The sequence below is a fragment of the Chelonia mydas genome, chromosome 4 (genome assembly GCF_015237465.2).
Source record: "Chelonia mydas isolate rCheMyd1 chromosome 4, rCheMyd1.pri.v2, whole genome shotgun sequence".
Taxonomy (NCBI): Eukaryota; Metazoa; Chordata; order Testudines; family Cheloniidae; genus Chelonia; species Chelonia mydas.
This window is the reverse complement of record NC_057852.1, coordinates 79,622,312-79,629,054: the sequence shown is the minus strand read 5'-3', so window position 1 is coordinate 79,629,054 and position 6,743 is coordinate 79,622,312. Positions and strand designations below refer to the sequence as shown.

Below are 6,743 nucleotides of genomic sequence, written 5' to 3'. Positions count from 1 at the left end.
CCCTTCAATCAATACTTTACTGTAGAAGTTTCTACATAGAGGACGTATCTGAAAATGTCAGTCTTGTTATCCTGCATTACCCAGAACTTTGCCAGGAAGGGGCTAGAGATCCCATCCTCAGTAAACTATCTACGTTCAGTAGGTTCCTTTTTTGTTGAACGGACAGACTTAGATTAGGAAAAGTTTTCAGTTTAATGAACACTACAAATTTCAGTAACCTTTTAAAGTGAGCATTAATAAAGCAGTAGTTCAAATACTCTCTTGCTCTTTGAGGAGCAGAACTTTTGAAATCTACAAGTATTCTCACTACTGTCCCTGTAGCTCATGCCAACAAGCACAGATGACAGATCATTAACAACAGGGCCGATAGTTTTTAGAATCATTTAATAAAGAGACTTTTGTCTGACCTGAATCCCCTGAGCTGGTATTGTTTCCATGACAACAGCCACAGGTATGCAATAGAACACTTCTGAATTCATCTCCAGAGAAACGGAAACACTTGAAGTGTCGCTTTTGAAGCATCAGATTTCATCTTCTAAGCAAGCTTCAGAAGTCTGTAGCACATTTATAGTAAGGCAGAAGGTTTGAAAAGGTATTTTTAAATTCCTTATTTCTGTAATAAGCTAGTGGTGTGCCTGGGTACCCCTTCCCTATGCTGGACAGAAACACTTATGAGCCTTACGATTCGGAGCCATGACTGCTAATATAGATTCTTTTAGCTGAAGCATTCAGAGCAGAGGGATCTCAGTTCTGTCCCAGAATTCAACAATATGACAATCACTAAATCCAGTTTTACCATAGATTTGTTATAAGGTTCTTTACCAATAATCTCCCAGAGGTCATTACATTTGCAATGCAAGAGTTGAGTGATTTAGTTACTACAGGGGAAAGCCTGAAAATACTTGACATTTAATCAGCCATTTTTATACAGTCAACCCTAACTAAATGTAGTTGCTCTTTCATGTGGGTAACAATTGGAAGGAATAAATTAAACCAAATATGTCCAAATTTAATCTGTTTACAGAAGGTCCTGAATGGACTGTGAATGTCTCAGATTTTCTATTTCTCATTACAATCTTAAAGGTAAAACGATCATGAACAGTTCTCTGTAGATACAGAGAAATCCCAGTTATCTAAGTTTTGGGATCTCTGAAATTCAGAAACCCCCCAAAATCAAAATTTCAGTTTTCCAATTTTCCGAGATGCCCCACAACCCATTTTGATAAGAGTAAGGCAGCACAGTTCAGTTATCAAATACAGGTTACTCCTCTTGTTGATCACTGACTTCAATAGGAGCTGCAAGTGTTCCCCACCTCATAACAGGTCACTGGAAAACTGTCACTTGTATTTCATGAGTGGCTTTTCTTACAAAATTGACCAAGTATATTTTTTGGTTGACTGTTCCTAGGATTAAAGTTTGGGATACATTTCACCATAAACACAAGATTATTCCAGGTTATGAAAGTCTTCAACTCACTATAAACAGCAAACTGCATATGTTAGAAGGAGGGGCAAAAGCAGTACTACTTGCAGGTTTGTGAAACTTACTATTCCGCAGTTAAACCTTCTACAATTCTATTCTCCATCTTGTTCTAAAAAGTACTATAGAGACTGAATGATAATATGAAAAGAGACTTTACTGTATCTCTTTTAATTGTATTTGTTTGAGTGGTATTAAAGCCAAAAACTTCTTGTAACGCAAGTGAGATTACTAGAGGTCTGAGTGGTAAGAAGGGAGCAGGGCCCTTGTAAGCCCCTGAACCCAGCATGTGGCTCTAGTAACCCATTTTACATCTCCCCCAAGGGGACATGAAGCAGAAGCTTCTCCCAACTCCCAGGTGGAAGTGGGGTGGTCTGTGCACATGGTGCCAATCCCCTCTTCTTGAGGCAACAAGACAGGAACTTCCCACTCTTGGGCTGCTGAGAGCCACACTGGGCTCCCCCTCAACTAACCCCAACCCAGCAATCCATCCCCTACTCTGGAAAAATCACAGCCTTCTGCTACCAGCTAATGTAAATAGTAACAGTCTGGGCCATAGGATCACAGGAGGAGGTTGTTGTAACTTATATTTCTCTCCCCCCCCCCCCCCCCCCCCAACCTCTGATTCAGAAGATAGGGAGGAAAGAGAGAAACCTGATTTGAACCTGCTGTTCAAAGGCTCTGCCTCATTTGGGAGTAATGGTTCAGCCATCACTATTGTTATGAATAAGACAGCACACCCTAGGTATTTGCAGCTCAATTTGAAAATATTTACTGTGGGCTCACAGGCAAACTTGTATCTCTGACTAGGACCTTACGGAATTGCCCTTCCTAGGAAGGAAGAGGTGGAATTTAAGACTAAGCATAAAATTTGACCTAACTTTTTTTTTTTTAAATAAAAGTAATTTTGTCAAAACCAAAAGGTTTTGAGAAGACATCAGTTTCAGCCAATCCAGGTGACAGGTCCAGGGTTGGAAAGTTCAGAAACATGACCACTTAATTTAAAATCTGATGTTTGACCACTGAGTTTTGTGAAAAATTTCCCACGGTTTTGGTTTTGTTATGTAGAAGTTTTGCAAATCAGAATGGTCAGTTTCTGTCTAGTTCTAATTGTTAGGTGAGAAAAATTAAATATGAAGCAGTTATGCCAACTGAACCAAAGTCAGGCCAATAAAGGTTGCTGGGAAAGTTCCTGAACGAGATAAATAGAATAAAAGAATACTTGTTTAAGTTGCAGGGAGTAAGAAAAAATGGGAGGCCTGCATTCCTGCACCAAATGTTCTAGGAACAGCTTGTTGAGGTAGGAGGCACTGTTTTCCACTCCCTGTTCTTGTGTTATGTCTGTTCTTAACTCCTCGTCTCCTGGTTGACACCCATACCGATAAGAAAGTTAGTGAAGCATTGCGATTTGCTAAAAGTTATCTACAATAAGGGGGTAGAAGTGCATGCATAATAGAGAGAGGATTTTAACTAACATAGGGGAGGGGTGGGCTGCTTTATGAATAAATCTGTGACGCGATGAAACTGTCTATAAAAACTTATTAGTTTTACTTAGACGCTGCTGGTTCTCTTTGGAGACGGGCTGCTCTCTATTGTTGTGTGCACTCTTCAATAAAGAGCTTTGTGTTCGGACCTTGCTGGTGTTGCCTGTCTCTCTCTGGTCAGACAACGAACCGTGCCGTCTGGGGGTTCGAGTCCTCGACATAATGGAATTCTATATTCAGGTAAGAGTCTTAATGAAGTCAGCAGTCTAGCAAGAGTCACGATGCAAATATCAAAACTGCTTGTTTTGAAGCCACCAATATCTGCCAAGCCAGAAACAAAGCAATTGTTTTAATTAGGACAAATTACGTACAGTGGTGTGACATCTTTATTTCTTTTAGGTGAAGTAAGGCTTGTGGGACTTGGACGACTGTTCAGTTATGTCTGTCTTTACACCTCACAGCAAGATCTCCTGCCTAACAGTAGCTCTGGACAGGAAGACAATTCTTGTGGGTATGAGTGACAGCCCTGCTCTTATCATCTTGAAAAAAAATAGAGTGCCAAAGTCACTGTGAATTCTACTGATAGACTTATTTGGAGAAGAATCTACTAGCAGTGAGGAAGAATCTGAAGAAAACTAGAGAGCAACGATTAAGGAATCTAAAGATATTGATACTTAAACATTTAGTATATCTGAATTATCTACACCCATACACTAGTAGAGCCAGGATTTCAACCAATTTGTCTTTGCCTTTGAGACTAATAATGCAACACTTAAAAATCACATTCATCTAATGACCAGAAGTTGTTGCGGCTCCAGTTACGTACAATGCATTTTAAAACTAGTCAATTGAAGTAGGTAGTTACACCAGGGATGCATCTGGCTTCCACAATTCAGCAAATGTATTCTTGCATAACAATAGTAGTCACACATATCCCAGTCCATTAATCCTTAGACATGTGACAAGATCTGAAAAAAGAGAATTACTCCTGTGAGTAAGCGTGACAGAGAGGCCTACTGATGGTTCACTACTGTGTCAGCGCTTGTCAGATCTGACATACTCACTGTCCCACACAAACTGCTGTCATTATGTTTATCCAGAAAGTAGCATGTATTAGATCATTAAAAAACAATAGCTCACTAACATTCCTGCATGATTAACGTATGGTTAACAGACAAAGAATTATACAGATGTGTTGGAAATGTGACTAAAATGCGTTTAAACCAGGCATGTCAGGGGAAGTTGATTAACAGGTTCTTACAGACAAAGAAAAGTGGCAACTACCTCAAGCCAGGTGTGACCCAAAGACAGTGGGCTAGGCAGTTGTATCTGAGATTACAGGAAGATCACTTGTATTGTAAAAAACACAAACTAGCATGGCATCAGCACCCAGGAGGGAAAAGGAACTTGATCTGGGGATACATTTCAGACCACCACATTTCAAAGGTTGCCTGGGCTACAAAGAGAGGGTGAGTGAACCCCTAAATTATCCTCAGCTAAGGAGTCAAAGAAACCAAGCACTTGGAGCTCTATGTGTTGGAGCCTGGCTGAAGGACTGGTGAGAGAACCTTCTTTAAAACTCAACTATTCAAAGTCTTAAGCATACTTTTATTTTTGTATGCTGTCTATCCTTATTCCTTTATATGTGGTATCACTTAAACCTATGTCCTTTTGTTAATACACCTGTTTAATTTTACCAACTCAGTGCTTTGATTGAAGCAGACGGTTTGTCAACCCTAGCTAAACTGCTGTGTACCCTCTGTAAAGGAGCAGAAAACTTGATAAGGTTTTGTTGGTGCTATAGGAAGAGGAGCTGAACACTGCAGACAGAGCTAAAAGGATCCTCGAGGTCCCCCTGCAAAAGAGTAACTGGGGAGGGAGGCCAACATGTGACATGCATGCTTGTATACTGGCTGTTGGTGTCAGAGCTGTGAACCACAGCAGCAAAACATTTAAGGCACCCAGAGATGACAGACAGGCACAACTTAATCCCTTGCTGAACACCAAAGCATCGCAAAGGCCACAAAATTAAAACCAAATGGAACAAGATCATCCAAACGTAAGTTAAAATAGCTTCAATCAAGAAACGTATAAGGACTCAGACAATGTAATTGTAAACTGCTAGTATTGGAAACAACTATCTTTCTTTCATATTCCTGTTTCCAAAAGTGGCATCATTCACCACTCAATTCCCAGCATTGACACTTCAAATGTGAGTATTTAGTGGCTGGTTTGTCAGATACCTAAATAGTTTTACAAGCACTGCATTGTATAGCTTGTAAAGTGACTTGGATAATTGCTGCAGCTTGAGTATGTGAAACATTTGAGCCCCATCTCACAACTGCCTAGGAATTATACCTATTAATATGATCTCACCTCTTCTTCAGTTGGATATTACCCTATTGCAAACATTGTGTGTTTCCTCTTTCCTCTATTAGAATTGCAGACAGTGTAAGGAATAGAAGGTAGAAACAGAGCTACTGATTAGATCTTTGTTTTAAATGTAGGGACTTGTCAAAGCTTGCAGTTTTCCTCCTTTAACTTGTTCTCTGCTACCCTCCAAGTGATACAGAGAGTAATATATAAAGGAGGTCAGGTGAAGGCATTGTGTGCCAAGCTGTAGGGTCTAAATTCCTCAGCTTCCCTGATCTGGTAACCTCTGCTGTTATTTCCCTGGTCCTTGGACCCAGCCTGGCCTACTTTCCCTCACTTCTCTTAAGCTTACTCAGTGGTAGGGAGGAAAGGGTACAAGACCCACACACGAAATCCCCAGACCTCAGCTTATTTAAAGAGGTTCTGAAATTTGAGGGCATGTGACAGGAGAGAGAGTAGAACATGTGTGTGTTGGGAGGAAGAGTATTGTTGGTTTTAATGCAAATTACGTAGCTTGTGAATGAAGTGAGACAAGCACGGAGGCTTGACATGCTAGGAAGCAGTAGATATCCCTTTAAAGGAGATAAAAATCAAGGCTCACAAGGGCCTAAACTGAGGCAGAGCATGTCTTCTTAAGGGAAATAACCACACAAGGGCAAGGAAACTGTACATTCCCCAACATGTGGTGTTTTCTGCAAAGCTGCACTTACTAATTTCCATCAACCACAGCAGGTATGGAGTGGTGCTCTCCAACCCTGTGGCTTCCTAAAATCCATAAGGAATCCTTGGATATTCTTCGAGAACTAGTGTATTAGTCAAAACCCCTTACTCCACATCCTCTCTACGCCATAGCTTTATGGCGCTTAGTACCACTTCTAACTGGTTCACTACCCACACATGCAGTGTAATCCCCTATAGCATGATGGAAGTAGAATTCACAGCACAAGGAACTAATTTAAGATAATTTTGATACAAACAATTTGTACAAGCAAACAACACTTATGCACTTATCAATTTTGTTCATGTATATTGGTATAGTGTCAAACAAAAAAATGGCAGCCATGTTGCAAAAATTGGGACATTAATGCAAAATCCAGTAAGCACAGGCAGCACAAGGGAATAAAACCTTCCCAGAAGAAAACCAGTAATTCTGCATCACTAGGAAGAATTTGCCTAACCAGATGCAAAACAAAGATCCATCCCTGCCTTAGAAAAACATATGCAAGATTTAACTGTCAGGGTTCCATCAAGTCCAGAACAAAACATGGGAATTACTGCATACAGCTAAGAGACACACGAAAAGTGCAGGCAGCTGAATGAGATGCTTAGCAAATCTGATGTTCAATGACACAGAATATGGTACTGAAATATCAAAAGAATGTATTTGTAGATTCTAAATAATTCTT

General features: G+C 40.2%; 1 long non-coding RNA gene across 1 annotated transcript; it reads left to right on the top strand.

Annotated features, from left to right (window-relative positions):
- Nucleotides 1-1,360: 1,360 nt before the first annotated feature.
- Nucleotides 1,361-4,034, top strand: LOC122465728. The gene is made up of 3 exons (XR_006290751.1): nt 1,361-1,533; nt 2,718-2,780; nt 3,364-4,034. It is a non-coding gene; the product is annotated as an uncharacterized LOC122465728 (long non-coding RNA).
- The last annotated feature ends 2,709 nt before the right edge of the window (nt 4,035-6,743 follow it).